At 37.2% G+C, this 25,190-nt stretch overlaps 1 pseudogene across 1 annotated transcript in view; it reads right to left on the reverse strand.

Moving 5' to 3' along the window:
* Positions 1 to 11,127: 11,127 nt before the first annotated feature.
* LOC149230460 (transcription elongation factor SPT6-like) overlaps positions 11,128 to 25,190 on the reverse strand; it is a 264,092-nt pseudogene continuing 250,029 nt past the window's right edge. Inside the window, exons 16-17 of the transcript XR_016248009.1 lie at positions 12,920 to 13,129; positions 11,128 to 12,806 (exon numbers count right to left, since the gene is read on the reverse strand). The product of XR_016248009.1 is annotated as a transcription elongation factor SPT6-like (transcript). The remainder of the gene's footprint in view (positions 12,807 to 12,919; positions 13,130 to 25,190) is intronic.

Below are 25,190 nucleotides of genomic sequence, written 5' to 3' on the forward strand. Positions count from 1 at the left end.
GTGCAATTACACCTCTTTGTTCCTTTTTTAGAAGCTTTGGCATACCGTTAGAGATGATTATCTTTCCCAGTTTCCCTGCAATACCCCTTAATTCAACTTCCTTTCCTTTCGTAGAAAATTTCATGAAAATTTCTTGAAAATTAAAAGTTATTGTACCCAAGGATTGTAGCCATTGGACTCCTAGTACAACATCAACACCTCCCATTGGAATGGAAAGAATTGGGCTAGTCAATACATATTCTCCCATGGATAGCTTGATATTGTGGCACTTTCCAGAGAAATTTATCGTTCCTCCATTTGCAACCATTACTTGACACTCTGGTGTTGGATAGAGGAAGCAATTCAATTCTTTGCTATCTTACAACGAATAAAATTGTGGGTACTTCCTGAATCAATCAACACTATTACCTTTTTCTTCTTGATTTGTCCTTCTATCTTGATGGTTTGAGGAGTGGTAATTCTAGCCAATGCATTACAAGATATGGTCGAATTCATTTCTTCTTTATCTAGGCTTTGTTCCTGGAGTATATCCTCTTCTTTTGACCTTTCTTGTTCTTTTTCTTCTTCCTCTTCACAATCTATGTAGAATAATTTCTTCTCAGCACACTTATGACCTTTAGTGTATTTGTTATCACAACAGTAACAAAGCTCTTTTTGCTCTTTTTTCTTCCAATTGTTGTGGTGTCAACCTTATAGGTTGTGGAAGACTAGGGGCAACAACACTTCCATCTTTATAGATGTGAGTGGTATGCTTCCTGGTTGCCATAATTTTGCTTTCCATTTTTTTTGCTAACCTGAATGCCTTCTCTAATGAATCAGGTTCCCAAAGGCGAACATCATGTTGGATATTATCCTTTAAAGTCCCTATGAACACATCAATCTTATGCTCCTCTGGAATATTTTTTACCCTTATGTTCAATTTTTGGAACTCCTCAATGTGTTCCATTATTGAGCCCTTTTGTTTGAGACTTATCAATTGGCTAAAGAAGTGTTGCTTTTTGTTTCCTCATAATGTGCTATCAATTCTTCCGTAAAAATTTCCCAAGTGATAATTTGTTTACGAGAGCAAAGCCATTGATACCATACAAACTGATTTGGTTCCAAATATAAAGTTGCAATAAGTACCTTTTGTGTGGTTTTCACATTATTGAGATCGAAAAATTTCTCCATCTGTAATATCCATGTTGCGGGATCCTTGCCATCAAACTTCCTCATATCGATTTTTAGAATATGGTGGGTCTTCGATCCAAAATTAGAGTCTATGAAATCATGATTAACATTTCTTTTGTTCGCATTATGAGTTTCCTTTACTACCCTTTCACCATTAGTAAATATTTCTTATAGAAAATTTTTCAAATCTGTCTTCAAATCTGCCATGCCTATCTTCAAATCGTCCATCTTAGCTTCCACTTTATTCATCTTAGCTTCTACATCTTTCTTTAAACCATCCATCTTAGATTCTGTTACATTTTGTGCAAGCAACATTTGTTGCACTTGGTCTCGTAATTTTGATATATCATGTTGCATTTCTTCCTCTTCTTCATAAGTCATGCTAGAGCTTTCAGGTTGCTTACTAGGTGTTTGCACTTTCTTTCCTCGGGGCATTAGTTACCGATAATAATGCTCTGCTATGCCCTTTGTATTCCTTCAAAATAATAATTCAAACCAAGCTTAAGCAAAAATTTAAAAAAATTTACACACCTTTTTTTCACTTTGTAGGAGCTCGATATTGCCTCCGATGTATCTTTGTAATTCGGATCATCCAGTTATGAAATTGCAACCTGCAGTAGCCCTTTGTGTCCTCTTTCAATTCCACCAGTCTGATCCAAATTGGATTCTCCAAGAAAGAGTTATGCCAAATCTCCCACAGTGACTTGATTATAGATTAGTTCAGTAGAGCGAACTTGTACGAAATTCCACGTGTCCCTGTTTCGACCTTTGGCTTTGAAAAATATATACAAGAAACTACATTTTGTCCTCTTTCTGTACCTTCTTATGAAATTTCAATCCGATGCTCAGAGATAAAATTATGACGATTTTCCCCAGATCACCTGTTTGGAATGTAATTCAGGAGTTTGCAAAAAGACCAACTTCCTTAGATCATATCTCCACAAATATAGCACAAAAAGGTCTGAAATTAGGACTCGAGGTTCAGTGTGATTTCATCTCAAATGGTTTTTTTGTTTTTGTTTTTGTTTTTGTTTGTTTGTTTGTTTTTTGTTTTGTTTTGTTTGTTTGTTTGTTTGTTTGTTTGCTTGTTTTGTTGTTGTTGTTGTTTTTTTTTTGTTTGTTTGTTTGTTTGTTTTTGTTTTTGTTTTTGTTTGTTTTTTTGTTTTTTTGTTTTTTTTGTTTTGTTTTGTTTTGTTTTGTTTTTGTTTTTGTTTTTTTTGTTTTTTTTGTTTTTTTTTCGCTTCTGAAACGTTGCAGAAAAAAAAGTTATATTGAAAATGCCACGATGACCTATTTGGAGCAGCGAAACCTTAGAATCCAAAGCTCTAATACCAAATGTTATGAAACTAGTTCACAAAAAGATAAAGATAGATCAATGTCTTAGAATTCAGCCTTCGAGGGGGCAACCTCCTTTACATTACACAAATGAATGATTCTTTTATGATTCAAATGACAAAACCTCCTTTCTATATATAGGAGTCTAAGGAGTCACAATATAACCCAACCGACCTAACAATAATAATATAAAGGCACAAAAATAACAATAGAAGAATTCTATGGGCACAGTAATAATAATATGGGGACAATAGGGGCACAACAATATTAATAAGGGATACAACTACAATAGTAATTGGGTAATCACTAGTATTATAGGGACCTAACAAGATATCCCCATTCCCTCTTAGTTAGGGAATATATCCTTGCTTTTGTTCAAGGAGACTCTGTTACTCCCTCTCAAATCTATAAGATATTCCTAACTTCTTTTTCAATTTGGGAAGTCATAGCCACAAGCTCTCTAGCTTGTTTCCATAAGAGTATCAACCACCTGTTCTTTATGGAGATAGTTGAATGGCTCCCTCTTTCCTTGACATCTCATTATATCCAACTTTCTTCCTTCCCGGGTATCATGGATCCATATTCTTCCTTCAATCTTATGATAGGTTTCAGGTTATCAATCTTGCATATCACTTTCATCTTTTCATCATTCAAGCTAATCATAGCTTCCTCATGAAAGTGATCGCTTTTTGTTGTACGCACTTTAACTTTAGGTTATCTTCTCGCGCTACTACCTTTTAATCTAAAGATGAAAACATCTTGACTTCATAATTTCCAAACTTGAACTTTAGGTTATCTTCTCGCACTGCTACCTTTTAATCTCAAGATGAAAACATCTTGACTTCATAATTTCCAAAATCATATGTTGAGCTTGCCTCAACATTCATCATATATTTTTCCAATATTCTTCCAGGTAGAAAAAACAAAATTTTAACTAGATAACCAATAACAAAATATTAGACTTACCTCATCATGATGGCTTTCTCATCAAAACATCAACATCCTCATGGTCCATCTCCACAAGAATATTCCTTCATGCATCATAGTGCCCAAGGATCGAACTTGATTACCAAGTTATAATTTTCTTCCGGAGACTATACTGGATGTTGATCATTATTCTATATAATCTAGTGAGAAAGTCTTGATCATTTATTCATTCTAGAGTAAGTCAAATTCTTCTTTTAAGCATCATATAACCATACTAAGCATATTTTATGACCAACTTTTTTTACAAGATTCTGTACATATGAATCCTACCCAAGAGAAGAGTTACTTCAAATATGCATTCCTATGCTTCCATACAATCATCTAGCTATTTGACCTTAAATGAGCCTTCAACTTGACCAATTGCATTCCTTCATCCTTTAAGAGTATTGTTTCCATACTATATGGAATATATACTAACCTTGTCATAATGCTTCTTCCAAGAACCTTCCAAAATGATGGTTCTTATAGGATCTTGATGATCCATCTTAGCAAAATGACTACCTCTAACATAATGTTAGATAATGCTTGGATGAACAATAATATGCAAAATGGTCCCAATCTTCTCAATTTTGAAAGACTAGATGATTCAAAGAAACTCAATCAAGTAGACTCTAAATATGCTACTATCTAGGATGCCATGCTTTTACAAAAACAAAACTCTTCTAGAGTAAACAACAATGCATGCTATTCTAAATGAAGGAAAGACAAACTTCATAAAGAACTTGATAGAGAGGATGCCTTCTTCAATAGTAAAGATCTTTGATATCTTCTCTCTTCGGCTTCTTCTCAGGTTCTCCCTTATCTTCAATTGTGTGAGCTTCACTTCTTTCCTTTCTTTTGTTGTTCTACTTGTTTGGACAGTCCCTTTTAAAGTGTCCATATTCATTGCATCCAAAGCATTGAACCTTGGACATATCTTGCTTCTTCTTGGACTTTCCAAACTTTCCCTTCTTTAGCTTCTTGGTTCTTGCAATAAAGGCTTGAGATTGTTCATTCGATTTAGTGCCATCCTTTTCCTTGATCCTAGTCTCTTCCAAGATGCATTGAGCCCACAACTCATCAAAAGTAGTATCTTTCTTAGAGTAGATGCTAGTTGCAAAATTGCTCCATTCTAGTGGCAAAGCATTCAATACACAAATGGTCATCTCAGAGTCAGAAATTGTCTCCCCAAGCCCATGCAATTGATCTCTTATTTGTGAAATCTTCATCAGATAGGAGGCCATGTCTTCATCCTTTGATTTCCTTATTTTGTATAGTTGGTTTCTCAAGGAAATATTTTGACTTGATGTACTTATAGAGTACAACTTTACTAGCTTATCATATATAGCCTTATATGTCTTTAAATCATCAACAAAGGGAACAAGATGATCCTTAATGGATTCAACAATGATCTGTTGTGCCCTCACGTGTTCTTTCTTGAATTTTGCTAACTCTTGAGTCGTGTCTTTGCTAGGTTCAATAACTTCATCGAGGAACTATTCCATTACTTCATGGTTTATCAACCAAGAGTCTTCTCTTCTTTGATGATGTCTCTAATTATCTTAATACTTTCAAGATATTCAAAGAGACTTAAATGATGTCCTTTAAAGATGTTTTCTAGGATTCCTTCAACAACAACTTCCAAGAGTTATGAATGATACCAAGATCCTTTGATTATTCCTTCAAAGATGCCTTCCAATGAGCCTTTAAATATATCTCCTTCCAAGAGAGATCAACAACCTTCTTGTAATCTTCCTCTTTCAATCCTTTCCTCGATGAAATCTTCTTTCTTCAATAAGTGATTCCCCTTAACAAACCCTTCTTTGTGTCCACAAGATTATCCTTTTAGTTGCCTTCTCTTATTCACCTTAGCTTTGATTCCATGTTGGAAAATGCAATATGGAATCTATTAATTCATATTTTGCTTAACCTTAATAATTTCTTGTGAATGTTATTTATCTTCTTGTGTTTTCTTTATTAGATATTTTTCATCAAAAAATTATCAAGATCAAAATAGTGAAGACCAATGGACATAGAAGTTAGGCTCCAAGCTAAGGAAAAACCCTTCCAAGGAGAAAACCCAGAAAATCCTCTTCTCTTCTTATAGAATATGCTTCCCAAGACCCAAACCCTAGACCAAGTCTTCCTAAAAGTAACAAGTTAGCTCTCCAAGAAGCCCTTCCAGTTAGGTCATAAAAAACAAGGCTTAATCATGCTTCAACTAGCTTCCAGCTTCAACTTCAACCCCCAACTTCAACCCTACAACTTTGTCCTGCAACTTCAATCTTGTAGTTGCTGCAAAAACCCTAATTCCGACACAAGACAGTTCTTCAAGAGATCCTTCTTTGAGCAAGATAATGTCTCCCAAGGTCAATGAAGTCAAATCAAAATACTCACTCTTCCAACAACTTGATCCTGCAACTTGATCTCCTGCAATTTGGATCTGCAATTTCAGCCTTCTTTGAAGCTGCAAAAACCCCAATTTTCACATGTGTAAGAGAGATAGGGCCCAAAAAAAAATTTTTCTTCTTCTTCTTGGATTCTCCTTACCTTCTAGACCTTCGCTCTTACTTTCTTCTAGTTCCCAACTTCAGATCGAAATCCTTATGAAATAGATCGAATGAGTCACTAATGAGGTCGAAATTGCTTATATTTATAGCCTTTCCAATGGGTTGAATTCCCTCCTTTAGGACAACTTGTAACTACCAAGGCCAACTTGTACTTTGGAGGTTTCCAAGACTTTCTAGACTCAAAATAAATTCTTTTACAAGGTATATATTACCTACAAGGGTTTTATAATCATGATGTTGACTCTCTTGACTCATGACAATAAATCCTATGACTTAACAAACCCTACAAGCAAAAAGAACATGCTTTTATCTAGAATACCATCAATAAAAAACATGAAACCCATGCTTTATAATAATAACTTTACTTTCTTATTTTGTTTGCTACATAAGATACACATATTGAAATGAGTACAATAACAATCATGAAGACCGTAACTAGTTACATTTTCTAACATGACCCAAGGGAATCAGTTCTCCTCACTCCCCCAAGGCCCAGGATGAGACGACCTAGGTCACGATCTATAACTATAGATCGTGATTTATTAATTGTAAAAGCCTAGAACACTAATTTGGGTACTCAACATTCTCATGTTACATAATGGAGCATTGATCATTGGCTTAGTTAATGACTTCCCTCATCCCCCAAGTTTTGGTTACACTGGCCCAAAATACTATTTGAATCTATGTATGCTAAACAATTGGAAATCCAATGGTCTAAATACAGACTAAAAAAGGAAGAAAGGCTCCTACAAGAAATAGAAGAAGCCATTACCTCAAGATTCTCTTTAGAACTCTCTAGGAAAATCCTAGAAATCTTCAACACCATTTTCATTGCACTTGTTCAGAACAAGGACAACTACACGGTTTTGTGAATTTCGATCCAATCTCACTATGCAATAGTTGTTGTATAAGATCATATAAAAAATCATCTCTTATAAGATCCAGAAACTATCTTTGAGCAAGTCTCCCCTGAGTAGTTTAGATTCCTTAAAAGGCACCAAATACACAGGGAAATCGATGTTGCCTAGGAACGATTACACTAAATGAAAATAAAAGGCCCTGATAAGTAAAATTTCCTTGTCCAAGGCCTTTGACAAAGTCAGCTAGCTCTTCTTTCGATTCATTCTTTGTCCATCTAGTATTCAACTTACACTTTGTGGCATGGATAACGGGTTGCAAATGTTCTACAACTTTCACAATATTGATCAATGGATTGGCCTCACCTTCCTTCAACTCTGAAAAATGAATTCACCTAGGATGTTCTCACCCTCCCCACCCCCCTCACTACTCTTCCTCTTGGTAGTAGAAGGATTAAGTAGGGATCTCATGACAAAGATAACAAACAACTCTTTCAAAGAACCTATTCCCAAAGCATTTATATGTTTCACACATACCTTTTGTAGATGGCATCCTAACATTCTATGATGGATCCAAATGTATGGTGGCTAAACTCGAAGAAATTTTATACCTTTCTACATGATGATGGGATTGGTGATAAATTATTTTAAATATTTGGTGATTAGCTAGGGTCTAAGCATGAAAAGTACTACTTAGCTCAAATTTTCCCTTTTAGAACCTCATCCTTTGAGGCTAGTATCAAATATTTTGGTTTCATTTAAAAGCCAACCTATGCCTGAAGGGACACTGGCAATGGCTCATAACAATACCAAAAAGAAATTGAACACTTGATGCAACAAATGGCTATCTCACAATGATCATCTAGTTCCTATAAAATTTCTCCTTCAAGCCATTCCAATTTATTGGATGCCTCTATCTAGAAAAAATTCAACAACTCTGTTACCTATTTTTTTTAATAAGAAAACTAGGAGAAGAAGGGAAAGACACTAGTCTCTTGAAGAAAACTAGCCATCCCTAAAACTCAAGGAGGTTGGGGTCTCAAAAATCTATTTCTCCTCTCCAAAGCCTTGGCAACCAAGAATGTTTGTAGGCTTATTTAGGGAAAAGGATATTAGGCACAAGTTGTAGAGGACAAGTACCTTGACCCTCTTTCTACTAAAGATTGGATTCAGTCCCCAAACAAAAAGGTCCAATCCTCTACCATCCTCAAGAAAGCCACCATCATGACCTACACTTCAATTGAAAACTAGTTAATTTGGAGGGTTGGGAAAGGGGAGATGGTCTTGGGTAGCTTTGACCTTGAAGTTGGGAGTAAATGTCCCTATGATCCTTTATCTCAAATTAAAGATATTTCATATCCCATGTCAAATTGGAATAGAGTAAGCATTGAATCCCATACAACAATAATGGGTTATATAGAGGTATCTTGACCTCCTACATGGACTATCTTAGGAAATTCAATGTTTTCATCAATGGAGAAGAGTATGGACTCTTATGGTCAGAAAATGCCTCAAGTGGCCATGAACCTAGATAAATTTACAACCCTTTGGCCATTGAAGGGGTTGATATGCCCTCATGCTAGTGATGGAAAGCACTTCCAAAATACAAATTCCCCACCAAAGCTAAATTGCCTATGTAGCTTTTGCTCAATAACAAATCCCTAACCTAGGATTAGTTCAAAATAGAAGCTATAAGGGTCTTGAAACACGTAGTTTGTGTGAGTTAGATCTAGAAATGAATGCACATCTCATCCTCTATTGTCCATTCACTAAGCATGTCTGGATTGAAATCCAAGGACTTAACACGTTTGAAATCAAAATAACAAGGAGACTCAATTGAAGTTGCCTTAAGGAACCAGCATAAGGACAAAGAAACAAAAACATCAAAACCTTGCCCCTCATCATAGCATATGACTAGATTGGAAGAAACACTTTTAATCATTGAAAACAAGGACACTTCCCTTTAAATGTGCACCCCAAAATCAAATATCATGCACACATTCCATTTACTATCATCAATACCTCAACATGCTCGGAACTCGGATGTAATTATTGAAACTTAAACCCCTCAAGGTTTTTTTGTGGAGCATCCAAAGGAACTCCACCAAGAATAGGGGTAGTGATTTATCTTACCCTCAGTTTCAAAGCCACCATTTTCCAATCATCAACAACCAAATCTAATCTTACTAGTTAATATTGAAAAAAAATAATCACCCATATTCAAGTCTTGGAGAACTCCCTCCTTGTGATCTAACGAGTGAATGGAGATATTGAACTAAGAAATTTCCTATTACATCCCCATGTTCGATATGCCAAACATCTACAATCTCCCTTTAGTCACCCCACTTTTACTCATGCCTACAAGAAAAATAAACAAGATGTCGATAAGCCATTGAATGATGGCCTTCAACTACAAGAAGGAACTTGGCAAATCAAATATTCTTATTAGAGACACATTTCTACTTTTTTCATGATTGTTGGCTTTATGATTTTGCCCATCTTTGCCATGAATTTTTCAAGGACTAGTTTATAATGATAACACATGAATTTTTGAAATGTTGAATTATGAAGTATCTTTATTGTTGAATAGTTGTAGTGTTTTTTTTTTTTTTGAATCATGTTGTTGGAAGGGTGTTGTGTAGCCCCCTAACATATTATCACTACAAGAATTTTGGGTGGGACTTTCTTGATTTTCTCATCAATCAATTTTGCTCCAGAATTGAACTTCTTCATCTCTTCATTTTGATCTAACAAAACTGATGGAAATGCCATTTACAATGTTCAGTCATGTAATTTTGGAATTTTGTTGTTGATAACAAAATTACTTGACTTTTTCATATATATATATATATATATATGTTTTAAATATTTTACAAAAAATGAATAATTTAAATATACCAGCATAAGTCCATCTTAACTTAACTTTGGATCTATCTTAACTCTAAATTTATCAAGCACAAAGAGGGATCAAATCTCTCAAGATGAAACCTCTTTTTTGAGTGCAATACTTGAAGGAAAACTTGTACTCGGAGAGATTTTATCCCTCTCAGCACTTAATAGATTAGCAGTTAAAACAAATCTAGACTGACTTCATCATTAATAATTATAATTATTTATTTTATTTTATTTTATTTTTAATTAATTTTATTTATACTCTATGTGATTTGATAAAATCAAAATGTTTAAATTACATAAAAAGACATTACAACATCTCTCTATACTGAATTAGAACATTTCTCAAACATTAATCATAAAAAAACACTAATTTATTCAGTTACCAAGACACTTCAACTAAACACTTCAATAACTAAAAAGCATTGCAACAAAAAAATATAAATATAATTATGAAAAAACTAGATTAATCCCATTATTAAGTCAATTGTAAAACCAAATTAATCCCATTATTAAGTCAATTGGACGAAAACTAAATTTATCCGCTTCAATTCAATAAATGAGAAGTGCGAAGTGCAATCCTAGAGCACTGGGATCCGTAAACATACATTTAAATGCATTTGTTCTAAACATGTGTTCTCCACCAAGCAGGATCTTTTGAATAGAGTGAATAGATTGTTATTATCAATGATAAATTAGATGATATATGCCGACTATCATTATTTAGGCCTTAAATAATTTGATTTATAAAGTCAGTGGGGTGGATATTTGAAAGTTTACAAGTCCATGATAAAATATTTTCGCTAAGTTTTATATCCGCAATTTGTTCATTTTGCAACTGTTTTTCATCAAAGCATAAAGTTATGGAGTAAGATGGAAGCCCTTAATGCAGAAAGTGGGATCAATCCAATCCCTTTACATATTTAGAGTACAAAAGAACAGTTCATTCACGGTGGGCGCAATGGTAGTGTCATCATTAATGTGCAGTTTTCATTATTGGCAGCAACGTGACTCTTTCGTTCTTCATAAATCCAATGTAACTATTTGGTAAAATAGTTTATAATAACATAAATGTGCGTTAATGTTCTTTGAAGGGATATTGAACTGTAAGGCCCTCGAAACCTGTGCCAACAATTCACCTCTTTATTTTAGGGACTCGTCCACTATACCGTAAAAGGATCTTGTTTTTAGCCATCAAAATAACGTTCTGTAAACATTACTGCAGTAGCATTACCCAAAAATAAAAACAGCAAACCCTCACAAAGAAAATGTAAAGTCCATCTCATTTTTTGAGAGAAGATGAAACGTCTCTTTGAGCAAGGTGACAATACATAAAATTGCTTCAAACGCAGTAACGAAGTTACAGCAAACACTGCAACATGACTGCCCAGAAATACATTGTTATCTCCTCTAGCCTCAAAACCTACAGGTCTAAGTCCACACCAAACGGGGACATTAAAGTTAATTATAATTACAACAGGCTAACATTGCACTTCTCCATTCAAACCCACCCGCTACCACCAGCATTTGCTTTTTGAGCTGTTCCGTCACCCCATCCATCCGTCTCTGTTGTCCAACCTTTTCGTGCACTATCAATTTCCTTTCCTCCAACCATTCCCCAGCTATCAGTTGCGGCCTGTTGAAGCTGGCCCCCGCCTGCTTCAGTACTACCCCAGCCATCAGCTATAGCCTGTCTATGCTGGCCCCTGACTGCTTCATTACTACCCCAGCCATCAGCTGTAGACTGTCTATGCTGGCCCATGGCTGCTTCAGTACCACCCCACCCAACGCTAGACTTATCACTGCTCTTGACAGAATTCATTCTGCCATCATTGTGACCAGCTTTAATAGGGGCATCCCATCCACTGTTTCCACTAATGGGATCTGAATCCCACCCACTAATAACACCCTTCGAAGCAGAGTCCCATCCACCCTCATTATCCTTGGAAGTGGCATCTCGATCATTAATTTTGGCAGCGTTCCAGCCATCACCCAACTTGCCAATATCATGCCCGTCATTGCCTTGTTTGCTCCATCCGCTTTCGCCTGAGCTCACGGTCCAACCTCCTCTAGCAGGAGAATCTTGAATCCTGTTGCCTGAATTGCTACCCCACTCATCAGTTTTCGATGCCCATACATCACCCCCCTGTTGGTTACTAAAGCTTCCACCAGCATCTTTAGCGTTAGGACTTTGCCCCCATCTAGTGTTGTTGTTTGATTCATACGATCCCCTTCCAACACCTCTATCCCTGAAATTATTTCTTCCCCTTCTATTTACTCCATCGTCACTCCATCTACCTCTCATACTTCCCCCCCTACCATCGTTCCTGCCCCTACCAAAACCACCTTCTCTTCCTTCATTCCAACTGCCAAACCGACCACCACCCCCTCTTCCTCCACCTCCCCTATCACGACCATGTTGTGGCCTAGGCAAACCACTTGGAGGTCCACCGCTGGCATTATTATGATTAAAATCATTTCCACCTGTCCTTGAACCTGGTGTTGAGGACCTCTCCCAGTCTGTACCTGAGTGGCCCTGCCATCCACCGTCCCCTCCTGCACCACTATTTGTGGCAGAACCTCCCCAGCCACTGCCAACAGAACCACCAGAACCACCTCCTCCTGCAGATCCTCCTGGACCTGGGCTCTTCATGGGAACCATTGCAGCAACAGATCTTATTGGAGGAAGAGAATCCTGAACAAGATCATTGATGTGCTTCTGGAAATAAGAAATAAGTTTGTCAAGATTGTCAAACATCCTTTTTCTGAATTTGAAACCTTTAGGATATACCCCCACATACTCATGGTGCGGATTTGTGCCCCTGATATAAGAGAGAATAAAAGCACCAGGATATTCATGTGAAACAGATAAATAATATGGAATTCTTGTTGGATTTTCAAATTTTTCTTTCCGCAACACATCATCAACCTCCGCTTTTGTGCCCCTTCTAAATTTCCTATAAGCAAGGATTTCCTTCAGTTTGCTCACTAGCGGGTCCACGTATCTGTCAATGACCTGCAGTTCACATTAACAGAGAAGCCATAAATTAAACTAAAGCTACTAAGAAATTTAAGCATTTTAGACTATAAGCATGTATCATAACCAATGTAATTCTGCATTGAACAAACCTCGTCAAGATCTTCAAAAGTATCTTCCCCAATCGATAGTGTTTTCCCAAGACGAAGGTAAGTCGTAAAATCCCGGTGGTCTTTGCCTCCCTCAACAATGTCCTTCTGAGCATAAACTCCATCACAGACTTTCAAAGTTAGTGTCAGATAAGACGGTCCTCTGTAGCTGGGGCAGATCACACTTTCTCCTGCATCCTTGTCCGAAAGAGCCTGGAAGACGGGACCAGATATATTTTAGTGGACGTTATTGATAAGTAAATTCAACCTGTTCAATTTTATACCAAACGTAGTAACAGAAACTCTGAAAGCTATGTTAACAATAAAAACCAAATCAAAACTTATAGCAGATAAAAGGTAAAAGATGAATGTTGGACAGCTTAAAAAATCAACAGCAGCGGATTCAATGGCACTGCAAGAAATCCAAAAATAAAAGACTTGACCTGTTGATTGAAGTATATATATATATATATATATATAGCACTAGGTATCACCCCTCAAGAATGCCTCAGCATTGCTGCTTGAACAAATTAATTTCTTGAGAGTAAAATGCTTGTTCAATAGTTTAGCCCTGATTGGGATACCATTCCTAGTCGTTTAAGGATCGAGAAAGGGGTTCAACGCAGCAACAATTGTCCTCGATTATTTCCGAGTTAAATTTGATAATAAAGGAGAGAGTCCCATATGGTAAGGAAGTTCATATTATATGAAAACATCTCATGAATATTATAACTTCCTGTGAATTTTGCTCCTTTGATCCAATGTATTTTCCAGAGCAAAATGTCTAGACCCTTTGGACTCACCAGAGCCACCGCGTCATCAACTCCTTAACCAAAAAGACTATATAAAAGTGAACGCGTTTCCAATTCATTAACTAATGATTCAATATATTGACTCTGAGAGTCCAAGTAATGAGAGCAGCCTATTCACTAATATGATCCCGTAAAGGTAAGAGTTGATCTGATGCGATTGAAGATCCCCGTAAACAACACATGATAGCTAAAGGATATCGAAATCAATCCTATAGCTACATGATTAGCCATCATCTCGATCCTTGACAATGCTTGGCAAATATAATCTCAATAACTAGCATGCATCATCAGAATCAGATCACCACTCATCGATTGGTCCAAACAATCTCAATAATCTATCACAAGCCACCCAATGATCAGCGAGAATCAAGATCTCAGCATCACTTCAGTGCGAATAGTGCATCCTATAATAATAGATTCGCCTATTTCCCTACGGTAGAGACAAGGGTATCAAAAGCAGGGATGAAAGGGCGTTGTTCCTGTTCTGTAATCTGCATCAGTGATCCTAAATTTCGATTTCCTGGGTTGGTTTTGTTGACCATAAATCTAAGTTATGTTTACCACTTGTTCTATCCTTCTGATCCATAAGTCCAAGTTGTGTATACCATTTGTTCTATCCTTCTGATTTATAAGCAAGAATCCAGGACGGGGAGATGGGTGTGGGGAGACATCCCAGAGTCAAAATTCATATTCAATAATGAAAACATAAATACATTGATCCATACATAATTGAACTAAACCAGCCTAGATCCATCTTAATTCCAGATCTACCAAGTGCCCAGGGCTTTGGTAGATCCAGAGTTGAGATGGATCTAGGCTGGTTTAATTGCCCCGCTCGTTTAATATGAATACGATAAGTCAACACTATGGGTCATTTTTATTTTTATTATTATTTTATTTTTATAGGATTATTTATTTTTAATTATTATTTTTATTTTGACAGAGTTAAAATGTTTACTTTACATTACATTACACTATGTTACAACATCTCTACCATACTGGGAATGAAATACATTGATCCATACTCATCATTCTTACTGATACATACATCATTCATCCATACACCACAAGATTCAATAATGAAATACATTGATCCATATTCACCATTCCAGAATCTGCATTGATTTAAAAATTAAATTCACCATAAATCATTCTAGATTCTAAATTGATTTACTTTAAGAATTTAACATACCATGAATTACATAGCATTAGTAGGGCCCTAAGGTTGAATATTCTCTACCATACTGATAATGAAATACATTGATTCATACTCATCATCATTCTTACTGATACATAAATCATTCATCCATACACCACAAGATTCAATAATGAAATACACTGATCCATATTCACCATTCCAGAATCTACATGGATTTAAAAATTAAATTCACCATAAATCATTCTAGATTCTAAATTGATTTACTTTAAGAATTTAACATTACCATGAATTACATAGCCTTAGTAGGGCCCTAAGGCTGAATACTACATTTCCCCACTCATAAATCATTGTTTTCAAGCAAAATTAAGGGGGGGACACCTAACCCTTTCTGAGGGTAGATGCCCACAAGCAACCCTTTTAGGGAAACATGTCCCCCACACTGGGGAAACGTTTCCCCCTGCGTCCCCCCCAAAAAGGGTATGTGGAGAAACATTTCCCCAAGCACCCCCATCCCAAGTGTGTGTGAAAAGTGAGGTGTGTGCACCCCACCCTGGGGGACGCATCCCCGTGGAACATTGTGTATAAGGTATAGCTTGTTAGTTAGGGGTTACTAGTATATTATATTTCCTTTTCTTTGTCAATTTTTTATTATTATCTTTGTCTTCCTATTGCTCCTAATATAACCTAATATCTAGAGTATCTCTACCAAGTAAATAAAGTCCAGGGAGTTAGTTAAGGAGTCAAGATATTAGGAAGAAAAGTGAGGTCAGTTTAGCAATCCTTTAAAAAAACCTGGTTTGTAGGTTGTATCGAGGATTTCTATCTCAGGTTAGTGTTCCCATTTCCACGGTGATGTACTCTTCTTCATATGGTGATGCAATCTTGCAGACATAACTCTATATGAGTGCTCCATAAATAGAAGTGTTGAACAATTGTTGCATGGCTGGCTCATCGAACTGGCTTCTGTTCTTGGCTTCTTTCCAAATTCGCTGGAATTCTTGGATAGGCTTATTGGTCAATTTCGATAGAAGTAATACATGTCGAAGTATAGATTCGTAGCTAGGAGCCAAGTATAGAAACTTGGCCGGGTGGGATCAGTGCTCTCAGGGGCAGGTGTTTTCTCTGACTAATTCCTGTAAGTAATCCAAGGCAGTATAATAAAAGGAATATAATAAATAGCAAGTCCGAGATAATCAATTTCATGAGAAGATGATTTCATGATGGTATGGGCTTCTTCGCCCTCTCTTCCTTCCTAATGGTCCTAAGTTGTAACAACGAGGTAATTGATGTTATGTCTTTCCTCACCAATGATTTGAAATGATTGATGCAGCCCTTGTTGTCTCTTCTTTCCTAGGATTGGTAAGAATTGAGTAGGATTACGGGACACTTCAAGTATTGGCTGTCGGAACATAAAAATCTCTCTAGGATCTCCCTATGAATTCTACAGGTCTCAGAGTGGTCAATTGTAAAATCCCAAAATTCAAGCTAATTCTAATATAAATTCAATAGAACCAATCACTACGTGTTTGTTCACCAGTATGCATAATTCCCCCACAACAATATCTAGTGTGTGAGTGAGTGATCACAGTGCAAGTGATCAATAAGTGTGTAGGGTTTACTACATGCAAGTTTGCTAGGTGGACAAGGTTTCAGCTCTCTAGGTGAAAGTGATGATAAAGGGGTATAAAAGTTCAGTAGGCTTTGGTGAGATTGTTCTAGGCCAAGGTTAGAAAAGTAGGTTATCTATTGAGTTAAAATTCCCGTAGTTCGAGGTTATAAAAGGTTACTTCTAGGTGTGTTGTTTATAGTTCCTCCTGGAATCTGGAGTAATTCCTTGTATAGTTGTGTTTCCCTCTGTCTAAGTGGTGTACAGTTAAAAATTGATTCATGTTGTTTGTGTTACTAATATCTTCCTTTTGTCAAGGAAGTAGTTATACTTCGTAATTAGTTCCTCGACATTGTGTTTCTAATGAGGGATGATAAGCTATGACTAATATGATGAGAAGGGAGTTCAAGTTCTAGTTCAGTCTCAGATCCTTATGAAGAGGTTGAAGAGGGGTTTGGATCTTTATCCCCAGGCCATCTATGAAAAACCTTCTTTTCTGACTTGATGTATGGTTTCCTTTCGCTAGGTATGTCCGAAGATGGGAGAGGAGTGGGTAAGGTAGGGATCTAAGATGATGAAGGAGGTGTGCTCAGCAGAATATATTTTGAATGAGGTGAACATATATGACTTGTCAAAGTGTGGGGTATGGCCTACTCATAGTGATATATGGTGTTCCCTTACTGATCTTCCTCTATTATCTGTTTCTTACGGAGGGTTGATTTTGGCTTCTTGCTATTGAGATTGCAATGGATTCAGGTTCCAAGGTTGGTTGTTTTAAAGGTAGGCCATAATGCTAAGAAGGAAATGTGGAGGGTAGTAGGCTTTAAGGATATGGACAAGAATCTCTATACCCTTTGTTGTGTGTTAGTTTTTTTTCCTAGAGTGGGGTACTTGAGAATCTATAATGGAGCTCCAATACCTTTCTATGGTGAGTTGAGACGCTTTGCTCCTGAAAGCTACTCTTGCTTAGGGCATGCATCATAGGCTTTCCCTCTTTCGAAAAGAAAGGTTCTTTATTTCTTTTAATCTTTCTGTTTCTTTCATCTATTCTTCCTGTTGGATGAAGGAAACACAAATATAATGCTTCAAGTACCAAACAAAAACCATGAGCTATTCCAAGGATCCTGAGGTAATCAAGCTACATAGTATCTATACCACATACTAGGATCTCTTCTCCACAAAGTGGGATCTGTTTAAACCAAGTAGGATATATTCTCAACCAGTGGCTTAGCAGGGATTCCTATCTTCATTCTACTCTCTAAGGCTCCTAATTCTTATTCAGTATATCAGTTCCTTATTATAATTATTATTCTATATAGCATATGCCATATACCTTCTTTGTAAAGGGCTCCTCCTTATTATGTTGTAGTTGAGGGTTTCTTATTCTCTATAGGAATTCAGATTAAGACTAAACTCTATACTTAATTCTCGATAGGGGTTAAGATTAAGACTTATCAACTCTAACAAAGCAAATTCTTAGCATAAACGTATTTCTATATTATGTATAGATCTATACCCTCTTTAAGTATTCTATAGGGAGTAGGAATAGTATTGTTTTCATAGGACTAGTTTAGAGAGTAGGAATTGTTTAGAGACCAGTTCAGTAAGGATCAATCCATTTGAGAGACCCTGCCCTTTTACTTTAACAGCAGAAGCAAGCATTTCAGCTCATCTTTAATTTAGACCTTGCTTGCTGGTAAGTCAGATGGAGATAGAAGGTAGCAGGACCCATAAAAGAAGGTTGTTGGCTACATCAGAACCCTTTAGCGCAACCCCTCTTATTATATGCTTAGGATCTATTACGATATCCTGCCCTTACAACTCATATCAGACCTGACCATAAAGAGGAAGCGAATTAACCTTGCACTCAACAATCACTATTCTCAATCCCATCACTCCTCATATTCAGCACAAGGAAATACAAACGCAGATAGAAAGTAGTAGTTGTTGTATCTTATGCTTAGTTCTCAATCAAATATTGACTCCTCTATATAGTTTCCATCCTTTCAGTTAAGATTACTGAAATAAAAGAATTCTAAAGTTAAGGTTTTATACAAGGGTAGTGAAGTTAAAATTATTTCTTGTACAGCCATCAGTATAGGTAGGCTTGGAGAAAGGAGGAGCAGGTCAGCCCTTTTCAGATAGATAGGAATAAGATAGATAGAGAGAAGGAACTAGTCTTTACGTATAATAGATAGAAAGAACTAGTATTTAGGTCTATATCTTTCTCCTTAATTCTAGTATTTATCCTTTAGTTAAGAGCTTAGAAAGAAAAGATCCTTAGCTCTTAAGTTAGAGACTCTGACAAAGAAAGAAACCCTGAAGAAATAACAGAAAGGAAGCAATAGAAGTAGGAATTGTAGGAAACAGCAGGAATAACAAATTACTCTTGCCTTATACTTGTTTATAAATATAGAGCTAACACCTTGTATCTAATAGAACTAACTCCTCCTATCTAGAGAAATATAGAACCTACTCCATGCATGTAGAACTTCTTACTCACTATAGTAGCCTAGAACTTAACACTTTGACTTAGAACTACAAGGTATAACTAACAGCCTTTTATCAATAACTTGCTAGAGGAATTAGATCTATCCCTGAAAATGTAGGTGTCAACGCTTCTGGTTTGATAACAGTGTGGATACCAACAAGAATTAAGTCACTATACTTTGGTGGGGATTTGATCAAGAGGATCAAAGCGACAAACAACACCCATTGCAACATGGGACGGACCATCCTTTATACCTTACACATGCAGCAGGGGGCAGCTACATCCCAAGTCATTCCCTCTTGGATCAGAGGGAGGCGAAGAAAACCTATATACAGGTTGCCCTCACCCCAACCACGAGACAATCAAAACAAACCCTTAAATAAGGAAAATTACCTCTGGTTACTAAACAACAAGGAGAATATATCTAAGAAGCTTTCTTAAATCTAGTTAAAGGTAAGAATGGGTATTTTAGTTGGTTGTTGGTACCACTCAAAAGCAATACTAGCTACCAAGAATGACTCTATGCCATTGCCCTCCTATCAAGATGACTCTATGCCATTGCCCTCTATCACATATGGGTAATAAAGGAATAAAATAAGGAAAGTACTCGCTCAACCAATGGGATAAGAAAAAACATACAAAACATCATCCAACTCAAGAACATTACCTAAAGGTGTCACAAAGAAAATGGAACCAACTCCTCTAACATGATAAGTAGCATCATCACCAAGCTCCACACTCATGCCTCCCTCCTGTTCTTGAATCATGTTGAATAAGACCTGTCATATGTAATATGTATTGAAGCTCCACTATCCACATACCATCCAACACTGTTTTAGCAAGAGACCAAAGCCATATCCATGCTTGAAAATATGAAAAATGAAAAAGAAACAACCCTTCCAAAGGTCAAGGTGCTTCTCCCAAGCAATCAAGCATTTCACCGAGAATCAACCTCAGTGAGGTCAATTACTTCACCCAGCTAATCTCCAACCGAAATACAAACTCCCTTTTACACCTAGAGTGATCTCAGACACAAAATCTCTTATACCATGCTGATACTTTAGTGTTTAAACTTACAGAGTTAATGCAAAACAGAAATTGAACCTCTTAACAAGAGATTCTCAGATTTGAAACCTGTGAACTTTTAGCCTTAGGGCTCTCATGAAGTAAAGATAAAGCAGCAGCAGCAGACAATATTTCAATCCTTAACAACACCAAACATCTAGGCTATCAATCCAATAGGAAAAAGACCAAAGTGTTCCAGTAAATTTCAGCCCTCTAGGGGAATTTGATCATGCATAAACCACATCTAGAAATACTCATTTACAGCTATAAATAGCAAATACAGCACCAAAAAAAGCTATTGTCTTATTCAATTAACACAATAAATCACTTAACATAATCACCCTTTACTTATGTGAAATCAGCAAGACATATCTTGCTAGAAATAAAAAACCATGAAGAACGGTTTAAAAGGAAATCTGCAATTGACACAAACTGCGGAAAATTGAATTAAACTCAGGTACATACTACATACCATAGCCTTCTCACAAGGCTAATATAATCCACTAGCTGTCCAAAACCCTGGCCAGGGAAAACAATGAAAACCCTTAGCTCAATTAAGGAGATCCAACAAGCATGAATCATTCAAGCAACTCCTCCCAGGCAATAAGTCTCCTCTTATTTATTTCAACAACTACGCCTTACGGTTTTATCTCAAAACCCTAATCACTAAATCTCCCAAGGGATAAGACCCTAACCCCAGATTTTAGGATGTTCCCATGAGATAAAAAAACCCTAGCAACTCCAATAGAGAGAGAGAGAGATCAAATACAAAGTAGATCCATGAGAGAAAGGATGACTAGTGCACTCCTCTTGATCACATCTATAAACAAGAATGATGAGTAAGTGAAAAACTCTCTCCTTTTTCTATATACATGAAAAGGAAGGCACGCCAACAATACATATGTAGGCCAATGCATTTGCAAACAAGCTACAATAATAACATGTAATCTCACACATGTCAAGCGCTACACTAGGGACACATCTCAAGCTCCAAGGTGATGTTGTCCACAAGCAAGACTCCAAATGCAAGGGTAATCCACGAGATATGTCCAATGCTCCTCCTACAAGTCTCCAAAGATTCCATCAATCCTCCTAAGCCATCCCGAGATGTTTGTACAGAACATTCCCATCCTTGTGCTTTGTGCCACATGAAAGGTCACCAGACTAATCAGTGTCCCTTAGTTACCAAACTCGGTTTTTGCTAAACAACCCCTTCCTACAGTCCTTACCACTCCCCCCCCAACTCACGTGACCCCCTGTAGGACTGATCATCCCTTCTCATTTTTCCATATGCAAAACCTTGACTCCTATTAGTGTTCTCATTTACCAGTGCTACGCCATGCCCTTGTAGTAATCTACCAGCAAATTCCTCTCAATTCTCGCTTAATTGCATGCCCATCCCTTGCGCAGGATGTTGAGGCCTAAACAATATCAGATCCATTCATTGTTCATCATTTGAATAGTCAGAATATGCAATTTGGAGACTTCACTGCACCAGTTTCTATCAGGACTCTAAATGTCGATACTACACTAGCCTCTACCGCAAGAGAGTCCCATATCTCCCAATAACACCTTCACTTCATCTGCAAATACACCCACATACATGAACATTGAAACTATTTCAGATATTTTGTTTTATTGATATATCTTGTTTCACTTGCATCTCATACCTTTCTTTCATCATGCTTCCCTTATAGTTTTGGATACCCCCTGTCACATTGTCTTCACTAATGGCACCACTCGTTGGACTCAAAATATAGCCTCAATTGCATGGACCATTTATTCCTAGTCACACACATTACCTAATCAAAATGGTGTATGCCTTAAGGCCTCAACCAACAACTAGGTTGAATATGACAAAATGTAGGGTTTACTTGCCAACATTGTTTCCCTTCACATTTGCCATTTAGATGAAGGAAAAGAGGAGGAAAAGGGCAAAGAACAAGAAGTTCGGGAAATGGAGGACATGCATAACCTAAAAAAACCAGGAAAGAATCAAGAAGACCTGGAACAATAGATGGTGATTGAGTTCCCTACATCACCACTAGACTATAATGCAACCATGGCCACAATCGAAAAGCTAACAAGTCATTATATGTATGTTGTATCCATGCTCAAGAAAATCAAAGAGAATCACAACATCATGCAATACGTCATAACTGCACACAAGAATAGATTTGCAACAAAGTGTTGCTTGTGTTGGGCAAAGGTAAGGAAGAAGACACCAATGGTGTACATAGTAAAATAATGATATCCACACATATGTTCTCCCATGGGTTGTGTTGAATCCCTTATTCAAACTCCAATCTAGTGCATCGCAAGCAACAGATACTCACGAGTCACATCATGTCATTAAATTCACGTCTCAAAGCCCATAAATGCTTGGGCATGGAAATTAGCAACCGGTTATTTGCAGCAAAAAAAGCAAGTAGGAGATACACAAAGGAAATTGTTCATCACATGGACCCAACTTGTAGATGCTTTGTGAAACAAACTTGGCTTGCGCACCCTCATTCTTTTGATTAGCCATCCTCTCTCGTAGCTCTCTCTATCTACCTTGCCTAAACTCGTAGCTCTCTTACTTCCCTAAGTTGCTTGTTCTTTCCCTACCTCACTCGATGTATTATATATGTGCATAACCCCACCACTATCGTTGAAAGCAAGTTATACTTTTCCAGGTGAAGCCCAGAGAAAATTGTGACAGTTAATCACATGTACATGACTTCCATGACTTGAAAAGTAGAACTTGAAACCACCTCCTCTCAGTAAGGAAAGGGTCTAATTAAAGACCAAAGGCGCTTGCTTGCTACAACGGAAGAAGATTTTTTGTCGTCCAAATCATCCAAGCCAGTCAAGCCGGAAAGCTAAGCCATCTTAGACCATGGTGCTACAACAATTGTTTATGTTGTTGATTGTAATCTTGACCCCACCTCAGCGTAAGATCAAGATAAGTACCTAACCCAAACCTAACTCGCTGCTACTCAAAACATTCTCAACGTCTTCCTTTACGCCTAATTGATGCCTACTACAAGCATTGTGATTTCCCCTACTTCTCGCCTTAATAGTCATTTACACCTACTTCTCTGTCGGCTAATTGTCTGTCATGCATACTTATCCTCTCCCCTACCTCTCTTCCTTTACACCTTCGACCAACCCAACCTGATTCGGTATTTCCCCAATTCATTATTCCCCAATAACACTAGTAATAGGATCCACACGCAAGCTTGACCTGTTTCCAAATGATGATTACATGTTCCAATTAACCCTTAATTGTTATGGGTTGCTATTTAATATATTCAGGGAGAGGCAAAACGAAAAAATTTGAAGTTTCAGTCAAACTAGCTATCCTCGTTTTAAGTAGTCATGTCCTTATTTCTCTAGTGAGTGTCATGAGATAGAGGTAATCCTTCATAATCACTCATGCTATGAATACTATAAGGTAAGTTACCCTGGATAGATTGATAATTGATTTATTGGGCAGGAGCATTTGTGTATCCCTTCATTGCATATCCCTTCATAGATAAAGCGAACTTACATGGCAATCACTCATGCTATGAATCCTTCTTGTAAGGGTGGGATTTCTTCTCTTCTTGCCTGGATAGATTGATTACTACAAACTGTAGTATTCTTTCTGGGAATTATCCAAGTTTCAACTACTTTTGAGTTTGTGTTTTAAGAAATTTCACTGGTGCTTTCCATCAAACAGTTCAAGTGCCTACTTTTGTAGATGATTTAATAGGGAATTTCATGCCCAGAATGCTTTTCTCAGAGTTTATTGTTCATGAACAGATTTCAAATAAATATATATATAATGCTTGTGATAAACTCAGAACTCAATACACAACTGATAAGAGGGAATGACATCCATAGAAAGTATTTTCTTCAGTAAAAAAAATTAAATATAGAGGGCTTATTGGGACAGTAGAACCTGAGAATTATTTGCAGCCTTGGAATGAATTTTAAATGCAAATAACAGTCCCTTCAGCATTTCGCTTCAGCCTTTGGTAATGAAGACATCGCACATAATTAAATACACTGGCCCAGAACTTCACAATGGTCCTCATACTACCAACCAACACATGAAATACGCAACAGAGATAACGATTTGGCACCTGGCATTTGTGGTTGTTAACAGATATAGAAATGGTGCTCCCACACATAAAATTATCATACACTGCTCAGAAACTGTTGGGAGTGTGGCCCCTTTGCATACTAAGTCGTGCCACTGCTACACACTGTCCAACACAGCCTCAGAGAGCTCCAACAACCCACACGCTGTTCCAGAAATTGGCTACACGGTTTCACATTGCACCAGGGTCTTTTGACAGCAGCAATCCTCTTCAAATATGCCTTGGGACAGTACACAGTCACCTTAATGAAGCTACAACAGCGAGGAATAGTTCTTTGACTGTCTCTATAATGCTCCAGAATTTGTGGCTATGCTCAGAAAGGAAATGCAACCCCTTGAGAAGTGATTTGATGCCCCAAACATGTGATACGACTTGCCTGTAGCAGTGTCTTATCTCCTTCAGTTCATACGTTCCATCCTCCAAACAATACACAGCCCAGAGTTAAGTTATTAGGCCTGGTTAAGCTACCGAGTCTGCTCCATGGCCATTACCCTTAGTTTTGCAATAATACGCAGCCCAGGTGACATGGGTATCCCGTCCAGAAATGAGATAAAGGAGTAGTCCAGTCTGGGTACTCTTGCTACTCCTTCCAAATAGTAAATCGAACTCCTAGTGTCTGCAAACTGCCACTACAATGGTAAAGGCCACACTAGACTTTGAACTCGGCCTTGTTTTGAGACTTAAAGCTCGGATTCTGATAGGTCCTCCATCTGCAAAAGAGATATAGAGAACACCAAATAAACTTCTAAAATCAACTGATAACACATTAATACCTCCATATTTTTCTGGAAACCTTGTTCTCCATTGAAGCCCAATGGTGAAATCTGAGTGATTTCACTCACAAATCCCAAACTAGGATGTCTCGTTGCAACACTGAATTCTACTATGGAAGCTAGAGCTCCAAATCCCTCACCTTCCTCTTCCAACTCTCTCCAAGAGCTCTCTCTTCAAACTCACACAGTGCACATATGAGGAGAGTCTCCTCATTTTCTTTAATTAATGAGTTTAGGG

Source organism: Pinus tabuliformis, chromosome J, assembly GCF_031772625.1.
Source record: "Pinus tabuliformis cultivar Carrire ecotype Pingquan chromosome J, CPIR1, whole genome shotgun sequence".
NCBI lineage: Eukaryota > Viridiplantae > Streptophyta > Pinopsida > Pinales > Pinaceae > Pinus > Pinus tabuliformis.